Source organism: Triturus cristatus, chromosome 3_1, assembly GCF_964204655.1.
Source record: "Triturus cristatus chromosome 3_1, aTriCri1.1, whole genome shotgun sequence".
In the NCBI taxonomy this organism is placed as follows: domain Eukaryota; kingdom Metazoa; phylum Chordata; class Amphibia; order Caudata; family Salamandridae; genus Triturus; species Triturus cristatus.
The window spans coordinates 795,668,827-795,681,436 of NC_140583.1; positions in this window are offsets into that span (position 1 = coordinate 795,668,827).

Consider the following 12,610-nt stretch of genomic DNA (forward strand, 5'->3'; position numbering starts at 1 on the left):
GGATTCTGCTGTGTACATTTACAAGAACGATTCCTGGGGCGGGGGCAGGTCTGGTTGCTGCAGAGGCCTGTGTTGTGGGATTACAGGAGTCTGGAGCAATGGGGGACCCTTTATGGTCTCTGGACATTCTGCGCGTGCACAAAACACAGATAAGACACAGTGCTGCGAAGCAACTCTGGGAACGTTTCCTGCTTCCGCCAGCCTAGCGTGGTGCATGCTGCAGCCTGATGCTGGTGCCGCGTGCACGGTCAAGAAGGAACGGGTGAGCCCACGGAGCCACCCACCGTGACAGGAGAGGAGACTCTTCAAGACGCTCCAAGGAGAGGGTGTGGCCAGAGCTGCCGACTTTAGAACTAGGGACCCAGGGTCGAGTCTCGGCGCAACATTCTGTGATTCTGGACAAATCACGTATTCTCCCCATGCCTTAAAAAAATGTATAATGTAACTGGTTCGGGCCGTGTTTACTTACGGCTTAGACAAATTGGAAAAAATTAAGGAGAATAAGATTGTATAATTGAAGGGTGCGTCCCCGCTGCCTGTTCCACAACATAAAAGTTTTTTCTTCTATACAATAGTTCCTAAACTTAAAAATCCGTCCCCGACCGGTTAATTCTGGCCTTGACGTTCCTTGGGCTGAGGAACGTGCGTGTTTTGGGGGGAGGGGGTTTGGGGAGAGACATTGGAGGTGAGGGAAGGGGAGAAGATAAGTGCTTTGCTGTGGTGTAACACAAGATGTGAACCCCCGCAGGATGTGACAAGGCCCCCCTCAAAGTCTCATAATTCACAGATATTTGGGGGGGGGGAGGTGCCCAGCATGCTTAGCAGTGGCAGGTGGTCTGTGCTACCCCCTTGGTGCATTAGACAAAGAAGAAAATAAACACAGTAACAGGATTATAGAAACACAAGCAGGGAAGCCCTCTTGACGTTCTGCGTGCAGGTGTGTTTTCTTTCTGGTAGAGGAATTGGCATTTTTAATGGGGTAGTTTTCAGTCTATGGCCTACTTGGAGAAACACTATATTGCTCCAATTAAATGTATGGGCAGCCATTAGCATTAAATCAACATGGACTGTTTGGTTACTGCAACTGGCCTTTGGTGTATCAGCCAGATTTAACTCCCTTTGTTGTGTAAAGCTTTGAAATAATCTGTGTGGATGGATGGGGGGGATTCACAGCAGACAATGGCTCAAGTTTGCTTTTGGAAGTGTGACTTCAGGTCACACACTCTAATCCTAGATCTAAAACTCTGTGGGCCAACGCACATAATGCAGACCAGGGATTTTGAATGCAATGAGAAAGCACAGGGAGTTAATGAACCTATTGCGAAGGTTTGTAAGGGACATATTTGTAAAAGGTTCTAATTGTGGTGATACAGTGGGAGTTGCAGACAATTGCAGAGGTGAGTGTGTAACCTGTACCTCAGAGGTTCCAATCTTAGGAAGTTAGCTCTCTCCCTGCAGTGTACTGACGGTGTTCCTATGACCAGTGAATTTTGTGTCTGTGGTTAAATGTCAAAAATATATGCTTTAGACATCAGATGCAACTTGTTTAGTTTTCCGTTGTGTCCTTTGCACCAAACGTTTTATACGCAGGCACCTGTAGGTAAAAGGTCAACGAAATAATAACACCATATGTTGCTCTTTTTAACTACCCATCTGAACCCGCCTACAGCCCACTGATCCCATCTCACCTCCAATAGCCACCATTGGACTCAAGAACACAGGTCCTGTGCGTTTCTTAAAACACGCCAACCCCTGCCGGTGCCAGCATTTAGATGCCGCCTGTCTAAAGGAGAAAATATGTCACCCGCGCAGGTGGCTTCTTTAACCCCTTTGCCGCGGCGGGAATTCCGCCGCGGCGCTGGGGGGTGCGGGGGGGGCAGCGCGGTGGCGCTGTGCTCATGACGGAGCCGCTCCATCATGAGCCACGGTTGAGCTGTGCTCATGACGGAACGGTTCCGTCATGACTCCGCCCAGTTGCGTTGTCCCCCCGCACAGGCGGGGAAACAGCGCCGCGTGGGCGGAGCGGCCGCCAACGGTCGTGGCATGACGGAACCGTTCCGTCATGAGCACACGGCAACCGTGGCTCATGACGGAGCGGTTCCGTCATGAGCGGGGAAGGGGTTAACAGGAGATTTCTTTCTCTCTAATAGGGAGAATTGTAGGTGGCAGAGGGTAGTCCCCATGCCAGGGGGTTTGTCTCTGCAACAGAAGAGACTATCTGGCCATCAGGCGAGCCTGTCACTCTGCTAGAGGAAGTCTGACCTAAGGATCTGAAAAACACATTAGCACGATTTGTAGAGTGGGCCCTTATAACAGGAAGTTTACTTATCTGCTGCAGTGAATGGAGTTGAGGGGTTAGGGCCAGTTCATGCAGAAGAGTAAGATCTGGACGCTGCCCATTAGTACTAGCTCCTTCTGAAGCTGCACACCAGTGTGTGGTACTAGGATTGTCCAGCACTGCAATCTGCTGACACTGCCAGTCCCCACCAGTGCTACCTCCTCACACCTTACACAAGCGGAAAAATTGGCAAGTCTCTGTGTAAGGGAGAATCAGGCTCAATGCCGGCGAATACAGCACTTGTCATGTCCGAAAGGTAGCTCGGTTAATGATTTTATCTCAGGTGAGTTTTTGCTGGTGTCTTATTCCTAAATGGATGTGGCCATGACATTTGGTGGAACAGATTGGAAGGGGGCACTCATAGTGAAGTGTTACATTAAATCAGCCTTCTGGCTGCTACCAGTTTATCCAGAGAATTTTCAGTTGCTCAGCATACAGTTTGAGGGCCAGTGGTATGTTGATAAGCCTTTACCTACGGGCTGTGCAGTATCATGTGCCCTGTTTGAGCGGTTTAGCTCCTTCCAGCAGTGGATTTTTTACGTCACACAGGGGTAAAAGGACTGTTACGCGCTATTTGGACAATTTCATTTTTGTGGGGATGTCTGGTTCTGTGGACTGTCATCAGCAGTTGACACATTTCCAAGAGCCCATTGGCTACGTAGAGGTTCTGTTGGCTCCATAGAAAACAGTGGGCCAGCAGCAGTGTTTTCGGTCTTAGGTATTGAGCTAGATTCTGTGTCCGTGGAGCACACCTTCCATTTGGAATGACGGTGAAAATGCAACTGTTATTGGCTCTATGCTGGACAGACAAAAGGTGACAGGCAAGGAGGTGCTGGTCTTGTTGGTACATTTGAAATTTGCGTGTGTAGTAGCCTGGACGGGGAGGAATTCTGAAGGCATTTAGGCATGTCCGTAGCAGAGTTGGCACTGCCTCATCCTCACATGCGTCTGTCAGCTGATACACGGAAAGACATACACATATGGTGAAGGTTCTTGGATGATCTCAGTGGAATTACGATCATCACTGCAAACGTATGCAAGTAGGACATCTAGATATACTCGGGGGTATCAGGTTGTTTGTTCTTTGGGCTTTATTTGGGCTGTGCCTTTGGGCTTCATGTTCAATACATAACTAGCCATTTCAGGATGGCGGCCACCATTTTGGTAGGAAACACGGTAACTGCCAGGTTTTAGTCAGGACAAATGTTTTCCCCAACCACCTGGCCCCTTTTAAAGAGGTTTTTTCTGTGGCAGTAAAGGGGGTGGGGTTTTTGCAATTGGGAGTTTTTTGGTCGATTGTATTGAACACAGGTCCTCAGAAAGGGGGTTCTTGTATTGTCGTTGTTGCTTGGAGCAGGTGCAGGCGGTAGGCAGTTAAACTTGCCATGGTTATACATTAAGATGATGGTGGTGAACATAGGGGAAGCAGGATAAAGGGGGGTGGTAATAAAGTTAAACCTGGAGGAAGCAAAGGAAAAGTTAAGAGTTATGGTACTTGGATAGTTTGATGATAAAAGATGTAGCTTAAAGTGTTTATCGATGTAAGGGTTGACAGTTCAATTCTACTGGATGAATTACAGTTGCATGATAAGGATGTTAAGGGGGGGTTGGGAAATTTAGGGGTTGGGCGTAGGAGAAGGTCATATGAAGTACTGTATAGTGAGGTCTAGTTTTGTGAAGCTAAAGCCCAGGGTGAATTGATTGTGATGTGCACCTGTCCTAATAAAGCGGCTTTTTACACATTAAGAAGCGAGTATGTGGTCTGTGCTGCCCCTTTTGACCCAATGGATGTCTGCTCGGTAATCTCTGCAGGAGAGCAGTCCCTGAACGGGAACACACGCTCTTGCCAACAGGGATTGGTTGAAGGGGAGGATGGCTAAATATTACCCTCATAAAGTGGACAAAAACAAAATACATCTTTCTGCCCTCTTGGGGGTGTGTTTGGGGGTTTACCACCAATCTGCCCTGGCATGGAGCAGAAAGCCTGCTAGAAATCAGGTGGAGACTGGCCCATCCTGCCATGGGCCACCTCAACCCTGGAAGGTATCAACAGTCTTTCTGCCTCCTAGAGGGTGCAGATTGGGGTGTTTACCCAAATCTGCTCTCCCTGAGGAGACAAAGCCCACTTGATACCTGGGCTTTTTTATTTATAAAAAACAAATGAGGTGAGGTCTGGTCCGGCCAGGAATAGGGAGTTACCTTCCACCCCTGAAGGCCCCAATAGTATTTTTGCTGGACTGGGATAGAAGGGGTGTGGGGGCAGAACGTCCACTAGATACCAGCACTTATATCCCCTTTCCCTAAAGCACCAAATGTCGCAGTGTCCCCCAGTGTGAAGATTGTGGCATTAAACCCCATCCTTTGCTCCGGGCGAACGGGGTCAGGGTGGCTCAAGCAAAAGCCCGCTGGATGCCAGGGATTCTTTTTTTTTTTTTTTATGTTAGGGTTGGTCGGACCTGTTCTTGCAACACGCCATATCCTTCCATAATGCGACAACTGAGTTTCTGCTCCACTGAGATTGAATGCTGTATCCATCGTCATTACAAGCAAAGAAAACTTTGATAATCTTTTGGGAGTAATTTTGATATGCAGGGTTGTCAAGAAGGATGTTATCCCCACATTCGGTCACCTCCGGAGGTCAGTGAGAGTGGCTGGTGTCCTGAGGAAGGGGATAGGGGATGCAGTGTGGTGGCATGAGGGGCAAGCCACGCCCCCCCCCCAGTGCCTAATTTGTAAAATATTAAGTCCAGGTGCTCAGATGTTTGTAGGAGGTCAGACCCACTTCCCCCGGCTCCACCTATTTCTTCCACTGGCCCCACCCACTTAATCAATTGGTCGCAGACACATAAATATTACTCGGGTAGCCCAGCATTCAGAATCGTACGGCAGGAAATCTACATAAAAACGAACTTGGGCAACAAATGAGAAGTGCACTTTTCCGGGCACGTACCTCAACCATTAAACAACATACTTGCTTCACACTACTGTACTAATGCATGTTAAAATGAAATCATTACTTACTTTGCCTTTTGGTTTTAATTAGAGGCCTGTTGCTGTGTGAGTCAACGTGATACACGCTGCTTGCTTCTTGAGTCAATTCGACTGACTATCGCTGCTGTAGCTGTGCAGTACGCCGGGGTGGTTAAAAAGTGGGGACACTGGTCTGATCTGCATTGGTCCGACTTCTCGAGAGGAAAGACGATTCAACCCCAAGGAGGAACGGACGGGGCGGCATGCTCCCATTCCCTAACAGCGGCGCTGCTAATCTCCCATGGGTTGGATGGCACCAAAGAGGCAGATTCCAGTTTTGTGGTAATTCCTGTTAATACATTTTGAAATCCTGGTGGCCTGAGCTTCCTGCCTCTTGCCTCGCCCTGACAAGCTACCTTAGTCAACCCCAAGCCTATCTTTGGTTGACCCATAGCCACAGGCTAGTCAGGCATTTAACACTTTCATTCTACTTAGAAGTGGACAATACTTGCATCTTCTGCGTTAACTGGCCATATGTTTCTATTTGGTGAGCAAGACCTGCAGCGTACATTAGGTCTATAGGAGATGTATGATATCTCTAAGCTTTCTTAATTCAAATGGGACATAGCTAAGTGCCCATCCAAAAACTGCCCCAAAATTATTGTCATATATTGATTATGTTATTGGCCTTCATGTAGCCCACACCTCTTGATGCAAATGTATTTAACACATCAGCAAAATGGTTTTCGATAAATGCTAACCAATTGGTTACAAAACCGAATCCTTTTGTGACAAAACTAATCCTTTTGTGACAAAACAAATCCGTGTGGAAAAACAAATCTAAACACTGCCATGAAAGTCAAAGTGTGAAAAACGCCCAAATAATTTGTAATAAACAACAATAAAGACATGACAAAAATAAATCAATGATGAGCAAAAGACAGATTTGTAGCAAGAACGCATAATTTAGTGACAAAAACAACATTTTGCTCCCTGACTCACCCGGTTTTGTGACACATATATTTTGGTTTGTATCCGAAACGAAAACTCTTTTGACATAAAATGAACATGCGACCTGAAAATCAGAATATGGAAAACATTTCAGCCAAATTATTATGGCGAATTGACAATTTGTGGGGGCTTGGGCCCTATTTACAAATCATTTACCCTCAACCAATGATCGGACATCATAGCTTTATACTCTTGTGAGGCACCAAAACATTCGCCATAAGCCCCCTACTTGATCATGGCTGAATAAGGCCTGCGTAGCCAAAGCACTGACATACATCTTACTCTCTGCACTGTGATTCTGCTTATCGCAATCAGCCAGAGACCAGCTCTGGAGCAATGCCGCACATGTGTGAGTAGGCCGCAAATGGACCAAAACTGCAAACCAAATGTGGGAACTAAAATCATGACCTTTTTGGGGAAACTTAAAATATATAAAATAAATAAAAAAACCTTAGCATATTAAGGATGCGGAAATAACACTAAAAGCTAACATTGCGACACACGCTGCTTGCTTTTTGAGATGACTCGTCTCATTCGAATGACTAGCGCTGCTGCAGCTGCTCAGTATGGTATGGCGAACGAAAAGTGGGGACACTGGTCTAATCTGCATTGGTCCGGCTCATCGAGAGGAAAGATGATTCAGCACCAAGGAGGAACAGACGGGGCCGGGCTAATCAATTTGTCAATTGTCAATGATAGACAAGGGACGGTTCAGTTGTGTTACTAGCAAAAAACAAGTCTATACGGTACAGTATTGTATATGTGGTGTGAGGCCGAATTAAATGTAAATCCCCATTCTTAATCCATGGCAGACTCGCCAAATGTCAAAGGGAGCATATGAATCACTAACTCGTTTCAGTCCAGATCGGAACTTTTCATACAATGATATGCAACCGGAACAAAGATGTCCAAGCCGAGTTCAGGTGTCAAATTGATGTCTCCCCAATAAAGATTGACCCACACCATTGACTCAACTCTAGTAAAAGAAAATTAAATATTGAGGCGTGGGGGCGGAGCTTAGTCGGACTGAGAGATAGCCACTCTCTAGAGAGGCTCCGCCTGCTAAACCTAAAATCCTGCCTGTATCCTCCGAACACTGGGCTACCTACCCACCCGGGCCGTCACCATAGTGACCGCAACCAGTTAGGCCCCCAATGGAACATTTTGGTGCCATTTGCTGACCTCTGCGGTCCGCTGAGGTGAGCGGCGTGCTGCGGCCTACAAATATCTGGGTGACCTGTGCCTTGGTCATTCTTGAGGCGGGCGGCCATGCTCTCCGTGTCAAGTATGCCAGGGGCTTGTCGCGACTGCAGCTCGTCTTTCTCAACCGGCCACGCCCTCCAGTAAAGCACTCTTCACTGTGCCGGCTGCCTGTCGCCGGACTTGCGGCTGTGTGCTGCACTGCATGGCCCGATGCTCGCTCGCGGACCCGCAAGCCTGAGGTGGGAGGAGGCCCATAGGCATTTTTACCATTACCGGATTGGCGGCTAGGACCGAGACTGCCTGCGCTGAGGCCGGCCTGCATCTGAGAGCAGCAGGCGCGGACCATCTCTGCCAGTAGGAGACACGCCTGGGCCTAGGATGGCATGTCCTTGGATGGCCCAATGATTGCGAGTGGCACTACATGGGCCATCGCCAGCTCCCCCGGCGTGGCCCCACCTGTTCTGCGGTTGGGCCCGCTGGGCTGGCCCCGCTCACTGTACTGGCGCTGGGACATTGCTACGCCCAGAGATTCTTAGCTGTATGATGCTGGGCTATGCTCCTGCTCTCCATCCCTGCTACCCACATGCATTACAGGTCCAATGTGGTTGATAATAGGTGGTGTCTTGGGGGCTAGCTGAGCATCGGGCGACTGAGCCTTGACGGTGGCCTGCTTCGTGCCTGTGGCTCTTACATGGTGAGTGCTTCCCCATCCCCTCTCAGTGTATCTGAGCTCTACACCACCAAAGGAGGCCATCTGATCTCCTCCACACCCTTCACTCACAGTTCTTCACAGTTGGCACACCCCCTATTCAGTCAGCATTGGGGTGCGCTCTTCAGAGGGGTTTTGAGGTGACTTGTACACACACAGCAACGGGGCCTAGTGCAGCCCTCAGCTCATGCGATTTCACACAGTTCACTCACCAAATCTGGGACCTGGGCCTGCACGTGCCCCCCTGTATGGTGGTCAATCCAGGGGGCTAACACTACTATTATTGCTGTTTGTTACGCTTGAGGCAGGGACCTCACCCGGGCAGTTGAAGGCAGGCGGCCAGGGCTCCAAATTTAAATATTTTACTCACAAATTGATATCTGGAATCGATATCCAGAAAGCACCAGCACAAATTAAGTCCTGCCTCTCCTCTCCCCCCCCATGGATGGGCAAATAGGTGGTTAACACCCCGATCGTCTCACCCAGGGGCCTGAAAGCAAAGAAATGAGAAATGGGAAAGAGTGGGGTGCTACGCCATCAAGGTATTGGGCACCTGGGCACTGGACAATGTTTCTGCCTCTTTGGGAAGAAAGAAGAAAGAATGGGGGTTTGCCCCCTCTCTGCCAGTCTATATGTCAAAACTAATCCCAAAGGATTCCAATTTCCTCTGACTTGCCATGGTGAATTGCTGTATACTTTTGGCTCTGGGTCAGCGGGCAACAATAAGATCCTATCAACCCTGTGCATTTCTGAAACCTGTAATGCAGGGGAATCCATGGTGGTGTGGCTTGCCTGGATTCCAGCATTCTTCCTTTCCCAAAATGCCCCATGAACATCATAGTCTGGGTTACAAAATATTTTTCTCTGTTTATCTGGCACAAAAATCAGGTACTTCCAGCTGATGGCCAAAGTCTTACCACCCTGCGTCCCACATTTCTCCTGATTGAACAGTGCCTCCAATGTGTGGGTGGCCCCCTAACGCATGCCATGGGAACAGAGCAAAACTGGGACCAAGTGAAGACTAGGGGTGAGCAAAATTTGTGTAATTTGCTTTTGTGTAATTATAAGAAATTTCAGAAAAATTACATGAAATTACACATAATGCAAAACTGACATTTATCACTGCATTTTAGTGTGAAATGCATACTCACATCATGTTTCACGCTAATAAAATAGTGCAAAAAACAAAAGCACCGCTTGCAACGGCCACTTGCATTTTGTCATTCACATTGCTCACATGAGTTTTCTGTTTCTTTTTACAGCAGAGAACAGTGCATTTGTGTTAATTTTTTACTGCAAACTGTGAGTAATTATGCAACATGGTGTTGTAGTATAAATTTGGAAATTTAACCCAACAAGAGTAACATGAGTATACTGAAACTACGCTAATTATTTAGAACACATTTCACCTGGACCTAGTGAAGACCTCATTGACAAGACATTGACTTAAATGGTCCAAGTTTTGACCAGTTTGTGTTGCAGGTGATAGACCCACTTACACAAATGTAGTACTGTTTAAATGTAGAAATACTAGGTAGTAGGAATTTTGTGATTCCTGCAGATTAAGGAATTTTACCCTCACAGAAATATAACTAAAAACTGTGATTCTAGCTAATGTTTGATATTTCAAGGCTTCCTGGTAAGAAATGCAATGGGATCCAAACAAGTCACACAACACTGGACTCTCCTATGTGTCTAGTTTTCAAAAATGTCTGGAGTTGGTAGATTTCCCCTGGGTGTTGGCCGAGCATGGGCCCAAACACTGCAGCTACCCACATCACCATAATGAGTGAATTTGAAAGAAAAAATCTTGATGTTTCTCTGCTGTGCTTTGTGGTATTTCCTGTCTCTGGTGATATGCCCACCTACACAAGCGGGATGATGTTTTTCTCCGGAGAAGCGTGGGAGCGCTGATAGGTTGGAATTTTGTAGATCTCCTCAGATTCTGTCAGATTCTGGGACTATTCCTCACATAAATGTAGGAAAATCTGTGATCTTAGCCAAAGTTTGACAAGTGGAGTACTGTTTGTATGGGAGACACGTGGGAACACAGAATAGTAGAATATGAGTTATTATCAATTGAATTTCTCAGCCAGTCTGCAAGAAAGACTGTCGTTTGCAAAATCTTCTCTAAATCACATAGGGGCATATTTACAACGAGGTCGATAAAAAATTATTGCCGCTTTAGCGGCCGTTTTCGGCCGAAAAGCGGCGATAATTTTATCGCTATATTAGCAAGGTCACGCTAACGCGTGAAACCTTGCTTTAGCGTGGGGATTTCTAACGCCCAGCTATGCATCTCTAATGAGATGCAAAGTGGGCGTTCCTGACCTGACATGATAGGACAAAAATGTCGCTAAGCGACATTTCTCCTATCATCAAGGCCCACGCTATGAAGCATAGCGTCAGGAAAAGTAGCGATAACACCTGTTATCGCTACTTTCCTAACACCTGCTTCAGGACTGGCTTAGCCATGATATCCTATGGAAGGTGGATATCATGGCTAAGTTTGTGAGTCCTTATTAACTAGCTAACGTGAGATTATCGCTGGGTTTCCAGCGATAATCTCACGTTAGCCAGTTAGCGCTAGGATTTTTATCGCTGATGAGATAAGCGTTGCTAATTACACGCTATCTCAGTGATAAAAAAATCGGCGCTAGCCGGCGATAATTATCTGAGCGCTAAGTGCGCTCAGCGATAATTATCGCCGGTTGTTGTTGATATGCCCCATAATGTTATGGGTAACCTCAAAAGCAGAGTTGCACAAATAACCACTAATCTTGAACTCAATATTTTGGGAAGATTTAAAAAATACATAGATTTCCTTCATACATTATATTTTACTAAATGAATTGATACATGGTCAGAACACAGTGAAAAATCATTATAACCTGCAGCTCGGTTAATGACTCTGGGTATCACTTGTTTTTAGACAACTGACAAACACCATACATCTTTGCGACAAGAAGAGTCTGACGGATGTAATGAGTCTTTTTTCCTACTTATTTTATCTAGTTTTTGATTTCAAAGATTATTTTCTTTTAGGAAAACCTTGAACAATCTACACAAAATCTCACCTTGCTGCAATCAGAATTTTGTCTACTTTTCAGAAATACATAGCTTTCGAGGTGTACCTATAGGTTTCATATGTTTCCACCACAAACTGCAAGTATGTCGAAACTTCAAATATAGGAATAAATTACTGCCCCTAAGAAAATTGCAAAAACTTGGGTAAGAATTATTGTACAACTCTGACTGTTTCTGAAAATTGGTTCGAGGGTGATCTTGGCATGGCAAACCTTTTGTTGATGCCATTCGTAGAAAAAAACAAGCTTTTACATGCTGACTTTTTCTCCTATTTTCTAAAATACAATTTGCTACATTTTGGCTATTTTCTCGGTTCTCTCAAGTGGAATCCACAAACCCAGGGTACATTTAAAATCCTCAATATGTGGGAAGAAATAGGATGCAAATTATACTTGGATACCTTTTGTGAAAAAAAAGTTATGAAGGCCTCAATACAAACTGACCCAAACATCAAAAGGGCTCAGCATTAAGGGAGTTGGAATGGAGGGGGGTGAAGCCACAGCATTTAAATGTTTATTTCTAGCAACTGCTTGCTACTGAATGAATGCATGAACAAGTTTATTTGTGTCAATTAGTTAACAATAATAGAATTAGTCACTAAAACATGAGAATAAAATCATTTAAGAACATATGAGCACCAATTGAAAAATAGAACACGAATGTAAAATAGCACTCCATTGCAAAACAAATAAATATAATTTTAAAATATTAATTCTGCGGCAGTGCCAGTAGCCAACACAATCAAGTCCTTTGCTGTCTGATGGCAGTAAAAATCGTGTTGACAAATTATAGACTAGAAGAGTGGGCAGATAAAATGAGATTCTCTCTGACCTCCAGTATGGTTTCCGTAGAGGTTTGAAGACGATTGAGCAAGGACTAAACCTTAATCGGCAAATTGGAACGTATACAATGGTCAGGAAGCGCAATATGTTTCTAGCTTTTGTGGAACTATCCAGTGTGTTTGACTGTGGTATGCACGATAAACTGTATACCATTATGGCAGCACTTGGAGTAGACCCACCAATCCTATCTTTTCTGAGGGAGTTGTATTCAGGGAATTGGGCTAGAGTACAGTGTGGCCTTAGGAGCGAATGTACCCATCCATTTGGTTAGAGGGGGGTCAGAAAAGGTTGTGCCCTTGCTCCTTTTTGTTTACCCTGTATATCAACAGCTTTGGGAATGTGTTGACACAAAGCTGCAGGGACCTCCCTCAGATTGGTAACCAGCCAATCCCAGCTCTTCTTTATGCAGAAGTAGCCGTCCTCATGGCCTGTACTCCCCAGGGCTTACAA